Consider the following 15,129-nt stretch of genomic DNA (forward strand, 5'->3'; position numbering starts at 1 on the left):
AAAAACCGTACCGTCAAATCCTAAATGAATTCCTATATAATATATCGGGCGACGTATTCTAGCGAAATTCTTAACTATAAAACAGTCAGCGGCCAATGGAAAAATAGTGGTAACTCGATCGCGAGTAACGTAGTAAATCATAGTACGCATTATAAGTTATTAATGTTATTATTGAAGACCTTAATATTTGAGAATAAGATTTATGACTATTAGACTTATTGGTTATTAGTTTTTACAGCCAAGCGTCTGCCAGTTCGTTTTATTATGCTGGTATGCAGACACGCAGTGCTAGTAGTGCTACCACATATTTTTTTCGTCGAGTGAATCAAAACTTGTGTGTTGTAAACCTACGTGTTTTTATGAGTTTCATAACCTCCGGTCCAACGAAACGCGTCGTCGGTTTACTAGGATTACACTACAGGTGTCTTACTGACTCGTCAAGGTAAGAAGCACATAAATTAGTAATTATCTGGTGCGAATTTATACTTGTACAGATTTTTTGTTACAGTTATACAGTACCGTGTAAGTATAGGTATACTATACGATTTTGTACTATTTTTATTGAGTATTAGAATTTATTGTATTTACATAATTAGTTAGGTACTTATTATTAGATACTAATTAGATAGATTTGTATATATAAATATATTCCTAGTAATGCCTTACACATATAAAATAGTCGTATTTTCTCGTCTTTTAATATTGGCTCTCAAATCATATCCTATAGAATCCTAAACATTAAAATTGTTATAGAAATCCTCAAAAACTTCCAAGTATATGTCATATTATACTCATTATTGTAGACGATTCGTCATCTCAACTGTTAAATAAAATCCAATATAAAAAACCACGGAAGTCACTCTACCGTATAGCAGATATAGAGTGTATCTTATTATAAATATTTTTGTTTTTCATAATTTAAATTTTTTATAAGTACTTAAAGTTCACTTATCAAAACAATAATGACCTCTCAGAATATTAATTAGATTCAATTATCCACCAGAAACCACGCTCAAAATAGAATCTTGGAGAAATTTCACTGCATCAAAAGGTATGACTCATAAAAAATGATACACACTCATGCACGCACATCGGCACATCATTGCTAAACTAAATAAATAAAACATTTATCGCTCAACGTCCTTTTAAAAATCTTAAAGTTAAAAATCTACTCATTTTTAATTTATTAAACATTTTCTAATCTTTCCTATATTTTTCAAAATATAAAAGACATTTAATATATAGAATTATGTTTAGAAATTATTAAATATTTTAGAGTAGATTTTCTTTTTATTACACATTTTCCTTATTATTAATAAGCAGTCACTATTCACGAGCATACAGTTCCAAGATGCTTAATATGAAAGTAATAACAATACAACATGTATTTTATACCTATCATAATAATTATACTGTATAGATAGGTGTTTAATATGTATGTGACTAAGTAATATTATAGTGCATTATTGTACCTATATAAGTTATAAATACTTTTACGTATATGCTTATGTCAATTTCACAAGAATAATTAAATTAGTATAACTACCTACACAATCGGGTGTACAATGTATTGGAAAGTATAATAACGATGTTTAAATGTAAAAGTCACGATGAGAAAAAAAAATTGAAAAATTGAAAATTCTAAACGATAGCCAACGTCCGCGAGATTGATATGTACGTAAATTTATATAGGTACCTATCTTATATTAAACATATTATATAGATTGACACGCGATATCTATATAAATTGTCACTATATACGCATTACGCCGTTTTATAAAACGTCAAAAAAAATAATAAGAACACATTTTATGCATATTAGCGTATATTATAATTATCGAGGCTTAGTTCCCGAACCTAACTTAAGTTTTCAAATTATGGATGCGATTTTTAGATATTAAAATAATAATAATATTATTTTCTATTTCACGACATACCCGTAGACACATCGCACGCGTCGTACCACGCGTCAACCGCAGTGCTTTGTGTTTTAATTTTTTTTTTACAAACATTTACCAGAGTGAAAATACGGTTTTTGACATATTATTATCGCCCGTATTATTATATACCTATAAGCATATTAAATTGTGTAGTTACTTCCGCTGTCATTTTCACGTACACAAACATATACGCATACACACACGTAGGTCTGCATATAACATCAGCTATTGTATTATACACGGTTAGGACATAGGAAAACGAAATAGATTGGATTCACGTGTTTTTAGACAATAATTATTATTCACATTTTCTTCGATTTTTCTCCTTCTGCACACCTTTCGGCCAGACAATGAAAACAATGTAATAATAATAGTATAAAGTAATATAATATTATATGTACGGGATATTTAACAATAATACACAATAATACATTATAATAACATTTGTGATACTATCTACAACGTTCGTATACGGTTATAATAATATTAAATAGTGTGTGTGTGTGTATATGATATTAGTTAGAAGATATTTTCTTTTTACAAATCGCAACACCACCACAAACGACGACTTAAAACCAGCAATAGCAAAAACGCTTGTAACGCACTTTTTTTTTCTTTCGGGACGTTCGGTGAAAAACTGCAGGATTGATCCTCCGTGGCGGGTGGGGAGTTGAAGCGGGTACAAAGGAACCCCGTCTTTTGTCGTCGTCCCCGACGGGGCCGACACATCGTACCCACCGCGTATTTTCGTCGATTCAGCGCAATAATAATAATAATAATAATATGTACGCTGCATGTGTTGACACGTCGTGAAAGCGTGACAATCCGACGGCGTTCGGTTACGATCGGCCGTGTTCGACGATCAGCCGGTGGCGGCAACGACCTGTCCGTCGTCGGTGGAGGAGGCGGTGGCAGCAACGAAACCGGAGGACTGTTTGGTCCGACGCGCCACCGCCGCCAACGACGGTCCGTGCGCGGTAAGCGGTTCAGTAGTGAAAGAACGACCGTACTGGTCGCGCATATACCGTGTAACCCGTGTCTGATAGCACGCTCGTGGTCGCCGCGTTCGAACCGTACCACTGGCAACGTATTATTTTTGATTTTTTTTTTGTTAAATTTCTTTTACGTTTCCGAGTCTTTTTTTATTTACCGCGATTCCGCGTCACCGGACAATCGGGACGTCTCGCGAACGGAGTACGATCTCGACACGCCAAACATATATAGGACAAGCGATACACACGGGATATACGTCATGCTAGACTGCAGTATGCGTGTGTGTAGGATCTATGACTGGACAGACGGTCATCGGCAATTATAATGGGTATGTCTTGTTGTCCGTATAATATTAATTTAACCATTACTGTGTAGTAATAGCTATAATAAATCAGCCTAATATATAGGTACCTATAGTAGTTAATAAGTAATAACATCCGCATAGTAGTGCAGTCAGTGCTTAACATACCTATAATACTATTAGTACCTATAGGTATACTTGGCTTAATAATATATTAACTCGCGAGTCGCTGTTGGCGTTTATTTCGGACGGGATCTATATTGTACGTAGGTACGCATTATAATATTATTTTGACGATTTTCGTCGGTTTACTTGCCGTGATTGGCCAATATTGATGAGCAATACCGTCAAAGGGCGGTGGCGGGGTGTTCAGGTCCCACGATTGGAAATTTACTTTCTTGCGATATTCCCAAGAACTCTACAGCTCGATATTTTGCATTGTTATCGTCGTTATGTGTCGCGAAGATTTCTGTGTCACGACGATATAGTGTATAGTATAATATATATATAGGTATATATGTATTTATAACGTAATAGCGCTAACCACCGCCGCCAATAATTATCGTATCTGCCGCCGCCATGTGAAAGTTTCGATCGAAGTCTCTAACTCGGTCTGTCGTCTATGTGTAAAATTCCATTAGAACACTGTAACATCGAATTATTTTGTACTGTATTTAGATTTATATTCAGACTATGAAAATATTAAGGTATTTGAAATGATCGTTATTGTCAACATTTTCTTTTCATTCTGACAGTTTTTTAATTGCCCAAGATCTGAAATAATAATATTAGAGTGTGTATTATACTGTAATCATTAAAAACAATATATTTTTATGTGGTTGTACATAATATTTTATCTTCAGAACGAAATTATATTAATCGATGTGCGTTTTCCTATTCATTAGTCTTTCGAGGTCGTCGAGTTAGTTGGATGACGGCGTTTATTATAATAATATTCGTATGAGTATAACGACTAACGATAATGATTAGACGCAGGTTACCTATACATATCTTACTGTTGTTTTCATTCCGGAAACTTAAATCTGGTGACTTAAACGACTGTTAGCCGTGTGCCTGTGTGTACCGCGGTTATCCATTGGATGGAATTTGTATTCAGATTAGGTTTGATTTGACGATTTTACCAATTTCTTTACTAATATTTTAATCCCCCCAAGATTTCATGTTCTGACATTAAATTTTTATAAAATGTCGATGCCTACTAACAGTTAGTTATTTTATTCTATTTATTATATTTGTATTTTAATTTTTAAACTTTTAAGTGTGTATTTATGTATAACTATATAAGTTTATTATTTAATTTTAAATTAATAATAATATCTATAAATATTAAAAAAAAACAAAGTTGATATTATTAATATTTGAGTTTGTATTATAAGTATACGTTTATACATCTATGATGTTTTCCAAAGTTTTGTAAATCGTAAGTACGATAAAATGTTTACGAAATAACGGAAACATGATTATGGAATTTGATGTAGATTACAGAAACTAAAATACAGTAGGTAGGTATAACAGAAAATAGACTCTCTAAAACAGTCCATTAACTTCGAAAATTAACAGAAACTTATGCGTATTAAATTTTGCATTGTCACAACCGCCGGATAAGTATATTTGTCTGTCAGGCAAATTATATTATGTGATGTATAATGATATATTCAAAACAAAACATACAAACTACAAAGAAAGAAAGATTGGATAGAATTAAAAACTACATGACAATGCAGAAGCGAATTTCAAAAGAAATCTACTTCCCTATACTAGAGAATAAGCGTGCAGTTTGCTTGTATATAGATATAGAAACAATGTATAGATTTTAGAATAATATATTGTCTTATCACAAAACACACTCAGTCAAACCGTTATATATTATGTTGATTATCAGTGAATCGTAAATCTTACAGGTTACATAACATAATAATATATTGTAATATATTATTTTTATTTGTAATTTACATATAATATAGTATAATGGATTAAACATAAACCTCGACATAAACTTAACATTTATTGTTACTATAAATACTGTCATACTATTTAGTAAATAATTCATTAAATATCTTACAATTTTCAATTATTTATTTTTATTGATTGCTATGTACTAAAAACATTTATAATTAATGTATAATAATTCGTAATAAAATATATATAATCAGTTGGCAGTTGGTAGAAACTTATACAAGATAATATATTTGTTACTCTAAAAATACAGATAAAATCAATATGAATGCATTCATATGCATCTTATTTTTTAAGATGAAAGGGGATATATATATTTTTTATTATTTACTATATTGTATAATATAAATTAAAAAATAATAAAAAAAATATATCCTCTTTCATTTTAAAAAATAAGATACAAATCAACTTGATTAGTTTATATGAATTTAAATTTCTTATTTTTCTTATTATGTAAATTTTTAGATGTATAATAATATGTATCTTATAGTACTGCAGTCAATGATACTTAGAAATTTTTGATATTTGTAATAATAATTAATACGTTGTATAAAAAGTAAAATGACCACATTTTGTAACCTTGATTCTGGTACTTTTATGTGCTTTGTTTGGAAATTTGTTTTAAATCTATTATACGTCAGATAAAAGATAATAAATAAAAATAATAAAACATTCATTATTTGATTATGTTGTAATTCTAGAAGAAAGTAAATTATTACTATATATTATAGTTTATTGTATGCGGATATACATATATATCATGATAGGTATATAATATCTATTATATGATTTTTAAGAGTATGAAAAGAAGGTTAGAATTAAATTGGCAAGTTTGTTAAGACCTTGATATTAAAACTCATTGAACTACGTGAACTTCTCAATAATGAAACTAATAAACAATATATTATATTATATATTTAATAGTAGAACTGGAATATTTGTAACAGGCGAAAAAATAAAGTACTTATTATACTTTGTTTTATTTTTAATAATAAATAAAAATACCACAATGTAATAATTTTTCATAATCGTTGCAAACGTTTTCCAGAAAAAAAAACATTGTAGGTTTGTTAAAAACATAGATAGTATTATATTAGACTGAAAATGACACGATTATGACTATAGTCTAATTTTAGAATTTTATTTTTTATTTATATGTATATTATATTTTTATAATTAAATGCCATGTAGAAAAAACAGGTAATTTTTGGCACGCAATGTTAGAAAAATTTTATATCTCTGACCGGTTTTATAGTATAGAATATGTATCAACTGTATAATAATGTATAGTAAACATAATGTTCCATTGATAATTTCAATTTTCAAAAACTGTTTTTGAATTAATTAATTGCAAATATACCTATCAATGAACACACGTAGGTTATTTACTTAATTTATTTTAAACCAATTTTTTGGACATTTTAAGTAAATTAAAAACATATAATACCATTATACTATATTTATTATTTAGGTAATCAATATTAAATGTATTTATTACTAATTTTTAAATAATTTTTATTTAAAATAAATATTTTTTAATTTCTCTAAGCCTGATTTAGAATATATATTCTTAGAAATTCTTATAATGTAATTGCGTATATTTTTTAGAAGATACATATTATTTAGTACAACTGACATTATGTTATATGATTTTCGATACGGAACGATCTTTTAAAATGTCTCTGCTGTAATGTCTTCGACGTCATCATGTTACGTAGATATCTAACTATTGTTCTGATAAAACGTCAACATATATATTTATGGTGAATCTTATAAACAATTTATCTAATACGTAACGGTCTAATAAATAAATAAAGAAAAACTATACTTATTTATTGTATATTATGTTTTTATTTTATAGACTTTTTGTCATTTTTATGTAAATTATTTGGTAGTATACTCGATTATTACCTATTGTTCTTTATGTGTTTGGTAGGTACTGTATTGTTACTATAGAATTGTAGAGCGAAGTAAGAAGAATATTGGGTTGATATTGTCTTTATCAATTACCTTATTACTTACACGACCTTCTGATTTATATGATTTTTTATAGGATTATTATTATTTTAAACTATATAGTTAATTAATTAATTAAACAAAAGGTGATTGATAACGTAATGGTTTATGTCGTTCTTAGCCTGGTTATATTGATATGTAACTATTTGTGTTAATTGACAAAATATAAGTACATAATTACAATACTCTTATAGTGCTTATTCATAAAACTTATAATTAAGTTCGTACCTATTATATTTTTATTGACATTTAAAATGGTTAATTGTGCCATCGTGGGTTTTTATCTGAATCTTAGATCAATATTATTATAAAATAAGAAGTTAGATGGTTTTTAAACTGCTTGTTGTCTTAATTTTCATAGTTGTTTTAAATATGTAGGTTTAAAGAACTAATCTAATAATCTAAAAATGGATAGTTTATAAATTAAAATGTTTATTTAAAAAATTATACGTAGTAATTATAGCGCATTTTTCAAATTAAATTATGTTTTATACTTTTAAATATAGGTAATAAAATAACATTTTTATTGGTTATTTTTGTTTCTGTTATATTTCAAAATATTAATACCTATTTTGTGAATATTATTATGGTTGAACATAAATTTAAAATAACAAATAATCTATCAACAAATTACATCTTATTTACTTTTTCAACATTTAAAAATGTATGTAACTAATAATAGGATATGTGACCATGTGATTTATATAAATAAGTTTTTTAGACAGTTAGTTCAATATTTAGTTAATTACCTACCTATTAATATTATTATGAGTGAAGGTATATGTATTTAATTTAGTGAAAATCATAGTACTTACACCCTTATTGTTAAATATATTAATTGGTTTGTATTTTAAAATACTTATCTTGTTTTTCGTGGTTCAATCTTACATAATTTTGAAACTAATTAACAGAATATTGTAAATTATTATAAGTTAAATATATTATTATTATTAAATTATTGATTTTAAGACAGATTAATAGATTATAGCTATCCTTTTTATTTTTATTTTAGTTTACCTGTAGCATAATAGTTAACGTTAGGAGTTAGGAGTTTTTTTTAGAGATTTTAGCGTGTAGTCACATAGATACATACCATAACACTACGTTCGTTATTAGCAACGACATGAAGGACATTTGTTGTGGCGGAGCGTGAAGGCGTTTGTTCTGTTTTCTTATCATTAAACCAAATCAGAGAGTCTGTATAATATAATCACTCGTTCAAGGTAGAAATAGGTTATTTGGGACAGATTTCAATTTTAAATATTTATTATCCATGCACTATTATGCGTTAGTTTTTAATTAACCATATGTTAAGGGTATTTATATCATTATTTGTTTCGGATGAACCATTTTAGCCTCAAAATAATATTATGGGTCGTGCATCTGTGATAAATATGATATGTACCAAATTATTCGAAAAGCAATGTGTTCACTGAATAGTAAAAAAAAAAATAACAAAGAGTTGAATATTCGAATAAATTCATTAATCAATAGAAAAGAAATATAACAAAATAGCGTACCTGTTTGATGCTAAAGTAATATATAACTTATGATGAAGTATTATATTTTAGAAATAAATGAAATTTCGTATTCAATATTTATTTTATCATTTCAATTTATAAATATTATAATATTTTGTGTTTAATTGTTTTTTTTTTTAATGATAAAAATTGTATAATATGATGTATATGGATGTATATGATACGAATAACGATTTGTTTTCAAAAATTCGACTATCGATTTAGAACAACAGAGACCTTGTCGGTTTCGTGACGTACAACGCTTAATATTGCGGTACTTGGTATTTCACAATCGGAACGAATATAGTGATTAACTTAACTGTAAAATGATGGGTTTCAAGTCTTCAAGAACGAATTCTTGGCTGAACTAATAACTAAAAATATCAAGTGATAGCAATTATGGAAAAGACTACCGAAGGTATGCTATCTTTAAGAGTATCTAACTATACATTTTATTTTTGTGTTATATTAGACATGTTTATAATAAAACATAAATTTGATGCTTTTTAAATAAATTTGTATTTATGATCGGCATGTACCTAAATTATAGGAAAAAAGAGTTAAAAGAATTTAAGTGCCAAAGAGTATATGGTTTGATTCAAATACGAATTATTAAAAATAAAAATATATTTTATTAATCTTCTATATATTATGAAATACTTTTTGAACATAAGAACTAATTTTAAATCTATTGTAATCAGTCAAAAATCAGTCAAATAATAGTAAGTTTCATAATAAATGCAAAAATAATAATACAAATAAATAATAACATTATTAGAACTCAATCGTATATATTTTATGTTTATAATATGCGAGCAAATACAATATTTTACTAGTGATGTATTCACACATTATGGAAATGTGCACTATGTAGCTACACTATAGGTTCTTTAGGTTTTTCAAAGACATCGACAACAATTGAAATCCGTTAGGTGTATTTTTTTCAAAGAGTTGTACGTTTTTCTTATGCATAAATGAAAGTCAAATGATTAATTAGTTGCGGAGTGTACGTATTACGTCTATTTTTGTCGCAATCGTCGGAGAAATTTGTTAAGTATAATATATTATATTTTTTTCACCCTGAGCGAGTTTTTAGTTGTTGTTTTTTTTTATATATTATGTGTATATATATCATGGAAATTCAAATATACGTTTAAATAAACGATCGATGTTTGCCGAATAATTAACCGTAATTAATTTATCAAACGCAATAATTCTGTAGGTTTTGTGATACAGTTCCGTATTATATAGTTTCAACAGTTATATCCGTTTTAACGTTATTCTAACCTTAGCCAAACTTCAATAGGTACCAAATAAAACTAGAAAATCTATAATGAAATCATGATACATTTTAGTCTAATTTCGTGAACTCTTAGTATGTAATGCAATAAACACCTGCAAAAATATTAAAAAATCAATAATTATTATAATAGAGGTAAGTATTGAGTATTATTCAGTACTCGCGTTACTTACACATGACTTGGAGAGCCTTTTGAAATGGTATTCAACTTACTTACCCCATTGCAGTATATAATAATTGTTGCAACAGTTCCAAAGGTTTCTTCGTTTTAGTATGGGTGAGGTTAATTTACGGACTAATCTTTTGAAGCCAATAAATAAATAATTGCAGTACAAGGTCATATTATTCATTTAATTCAATTAGTAGTCTCATTCTTGTACAATTTGTTCAAACTGTAGTTGATATCTTGAACGTGCACGTGCAAAACACATTTCGGCGTATGGATCGATAGACAATAATATACATTGTCACATATTACTTCTGATTCATGACTAAAGTTTTATTATTTTTTTCATCTTACAATTTTTAATTTTATTTTTATATGTTCATCATGAATTAAAAAAAAAAAAAAAAAAAAAAAAAATCGAAAATATTTTATACAATAGGTAGTTAATAATATTGTTATAAAAATTAAGTATAGTGTAATCTTAAAAAATGTTTATATAATCCTTAAAGGACCTTTAAATATTTTAAGTAGTTCTCATATTTTCGTTTTTATTTCACGTAGTATTATAGTATCAACTTCAACATTTAAGTTCAATATTTTTGTATCCACTCTCGAGTTGTTGACCTCTTGCCCTCATAATGTTTTGCTGCTGTATATATTCAAGTAATGATTAGAATAACAGGAAATTAAATACAAACTATTTATTTGTATAATATTCATTAATGTAATAATATTCTTGAATCGTAAGTACCAAAGCATAATATTATATAGGTTTTTTTTTTGTAGTGATGTACGTATATTTTTTGCATATTATTAATTGTTATTTTGATAAAAGTAAAAGTATACTTTATTAGAATTATGAAGTAAAAATTAAAACCGAATCTTACGAATAATTGAAACTTGAAAGTATAAAAATAAAATTTTTATATATTTTAAATTAAGATTGAATTTAATACATTATATTATACTCTATGATATAGTCTTTGTTTGTGATGAGTTTTTGAAATTATAATATAATTATTTGGAATTATAATAATTTGAGCACCATAATAACTGTGTCATAATATTCACATCATGATCGAAAACGGTTTTGTTTTTTATACCTATTCAGTATCTATCATATCATATGCGAAATTAGACCATTATTTTCGGGGGTGCATAAAAAATGAAGTGTTTACAGATAGTTGGCAACATAATGAGTACTTAGTACTTATTATTCTCAATATACACTAAACAGTATAGTATACAAATAATATATTTTTGATAATATTTACTTCAAAATAGTCAAATTGTAATAGAAAATGTTTTTATTTCTAACGGTGCACATTTTAAAGTTGAGGATGTACAAGCTTCCTGTGTACCCTCTTAGTTGCGCCATGACTGTTCTACAGATAGTTTTCTAAAGACTCATAATAATGTAGTACATTTTAGTTATGTAATAGTTAGAATCCATAGAAATATTGCTGTTAGTTAATTGGCTATAAATCGTCGTAAATATATTGTGCATGTTGTTTTTAAATCCAAACTGCTCTATAATATTATATACTATAGCTATTATATATCTTTAATAATGTCACGTGGATATTCAAATTGTCCAAATGAATATGTTCCTAATGTTCCGCACGTACCGTTATTGCTCATGAGTCAATTTATTGTTTCACTTTCACTTTGATAGACAGTCATTCTCATACATTATGGAATTAATTTTAATAATTTTTTTTATTAGTTAACTATTTCTGGACAATGTTTATACTTTGCAGATTTGACGTGGTTATTAAATAAATTTCCATTTTCTCATTTATAGTTACATTTTCACACAGGTATTCAATCGTTTAAGTAGTTATGCGTTAGAAAATTATATTAATATAATATTTTTATAATGGACCCGTAATCCGTGTCGTAACATAACCTTTATGGTTGTCAACAGTTTCCCACGTTACCCATTTTCAACGCTGTCTTTGCGTCCTACCCCTCAAGGTATATTATCATATGATGTGTTAGTTACATATGTGTAATGTGTACCTATTGTGCAAATTTGTTACAAGGAAATTAGTTATTAAAATCTGTTAGTCATGGACATAAATATTGTATCCATATAGAAGTTAGAATAGGCTCATATCACGCTACCTACCAATTGAAATATTGATCACACTATGTAGAATATGTCCTTGAAAAGTTCTAAAAATAAAAACAAATAAACAATAAACATATAAGTCATCAAAAATAAAAATTAATTTTAATTGTTCATTATATATTCTTGGTGAAGTTTCGTATTCACTATATTTGGTGGTTAAAGGGGTGGTAGGGTGAAGGTCTCAATTTCGCTACTTCCCACTACACCTAAAAGGGTACAGTAAACACATAGCATTATGTTGACTTTGTCTTACTAAAGCATTAAATACAAAGTGTACTTACAATAGAATCCATTTCACTCAGTTTTATTATTTTGATATTTTAATTAATAAGTTCAATTTATTTTATCATCTCATTATTACACATGTCTGTAGATCATATACTTTTTATTTTATTATATTACGTGTTACATTATTTAATATATTTTATTTTATTACTTTGTACGTAGGTGTATGAGAATAAATTATGTAATCTAAAGTACTAAAGAAAATGTAATTTAATATGTTTTTTTCTTATAATTATATTGTTTTATTCAAAAAACATAGTTTTTTGCTTAAAATAAATATATTTTTATATAATCAATACATAGTTTTTTTTATACAAATTTTGGTTAAGTGGTCGCTAATTTTTGAATTAAAAAAAATAGTGGAGAAAATGAGAAGTTTATATTGTGTAAATTAAAATTTTAGTATAGAACACTAATACTAAGCGATTGTTATTAATGCACACAAAAATTATTTTTACTATCAGTTGTAACTATAAAATCAAATAAACATTTTCATGTATAAATTATATATTTATATGTATAATAAGAATTTTTGCTTAGTGTTCTAAGTTTAGCATGGAATGCTCAAAATTGTATACAAATAACACTTTTTTGATTTGGCTTTATTGTAACATTATTTTATGTTATTGTTTATTAGAAGCTAGTGTATTCAAATTTAAAATTATTCATCGATCGTCATTTTTAGGGATAATTGTATTGACAATAAATTAATAAATTATTTAATTGTATATTAGTTGAAATTTTATTATGAATTTATACCCGTGTGTTAAGCAAAATAAGTTGTTATTACCTATTTAATAACAAAATATTTTTCAGATTACCTAATAGACTTACCTAAATACCTACTATATTATTAATTTATAAGTAAAATAAATTATTATTAATTCGAGCGCATTTTTTATATAGAAATCTAGTATAATTTATGAAAACATGTAAAATATATTTTTTATAATATTAGTGTATCACAAATTATTTTAGGGCTTAAATAAATCTTAAAAATAGTTAGTTTATAGTGAGTTATTAGTAATAAAGAGGGCGAATTTCATGCACTAAAAATTTGTCAAATATCGTATGCATGCATGCACTAAAAACGGACTAGGTACATGTGCTTTAAAATATGCATTAAAAAAATTGTATATTATAAATTATTTAATTTATCTAAATTTTAAGATCACTATGTGAAGTGTGGTTAGATATGAAATGCATGAATACAATAATAATTTTTTTTTTAAATAACTAAAATATAACATTTATATTTAATTATGTAACATAATATCATCTTTCTACGAATAAAATAATTAAAAATAATATAGTCCAGGATAAATAATAATTATTATTTATAAAGGTTTAAACCTTTTTTTGTATTTACATAGGACCTACTGATATTCATAGTTACAGTAAACCACTGGAATTTTCTTTTCATATTTTTTTTATGTATGAAAATGTTGACATATTTTTAAAAATGAGACACTGGGTTAGACTTAAAAAACATAGACATTTTCCGTATAAAACCGTTGGTCACCAAACTATAATTAAAATAAAAAATTGTTTCATAAATAATTAATTTTATCGATCAAAAATATTATCATATTCAAATGAATGATAACTTAATTGCTCATTTTGGAATTAAATGTAACTCTAAAATATACATTTTAATTTATTATTTTTTTTAAGTGGAAGTCTAAATTACTTTTTAGTGAATAACTCTTTTATTATTGTTATAAAAATCATGACTAGAAAAAGTTAATTAAATTTCAAATATTGAAGAATCAGATACCTCAGTAAAAAATAATATCTTGTATCCCTATTTATCCTAACCACAAAATCGGAACTATTCTATACTGATTTTCCTTTAAGTTCTGCCATACGGAACAAATATTGGGTTTCACCGTTTTTGTTGTGTCATAATCATAAATCAATATTTAGTCTATTAATTTTTTTTCGTACCTATATTTATTGAATGATTTATTCGTATAATTCTATGGTATATATTATTATATATTTTATTATATTATATGTCTGTTATCTTATATGTATTTAAATGTTATCTTGAGTATTTTGGTCTTGAAGAATCGTATATAATACTAAATACTAATACATAATAATATCAATAATATTTTTAGTCTTTGTTTATGGGTCATCGAGCTGTGACGTGAACCTGTTATTTTTTATACCATGTAATGTAACGCCCCCTTAAAAAAATCCTTCCCATAAAATATTCTATTTTCAACTTCTAATGTTGAAACCCGTCTTAGGTATATAATATCTTGAAGGTACAATATTTTGTTTCACCCTTTATAAATGTAGTCATGTAGGTAGTTACGAGTATATGCTTTGCCACGGTCATTTCTTTTGTCCTTTTATTATCTTGTCTTTCTTTTATTTTGTTTAGGTATTCGACAAACGTAGGTATTTCATTATATCATTTTCATTGTATAGAACACGAGTAAATGGATTCCGTAAAATTGTCATTATGCCGAGAGACAGCAGGCTTATT

At 26.5% G+C, this 15,129-nt stretch overlaps 1 protein-coding gene across 1 annotated transcript in view; it reads left to right on the forward strand.

The window, feature by feature from the left end:
* Positions 1-2,873: 2,873 nt before the first annotated feature.
* Positions 2,874-15,129, forward strand: part of LOC114120209 (mucin-5AC-like) — a 34,424-nt gene continuing 22,168 nt past the window's right edge. The window contains exon 1 of the mRNA XM_050197134.1: positions 2,874-3,261. The gene's annotated coding sequence lies outside the window, so the exon portion shown is untranslated. The remainder of the gene's footprint in view (positions 3,262-15,129) is intronic.

The sequence above is a fragment of the Aphis gossypii genome, chromosome 1 (assembly GCF_020184175.1).
Source record: "Aphis gossypii isolate Hap1 chromosome 1, ASM2018417v2, whole genome shotgun sequence".
In the NCBI taxonomy this organism is placed as follows: Eukaryota; Metazoa; Arthropoda; class Insecta; order Hemiptera; family Aphididae; genus Aphis; species Aphis gossypii.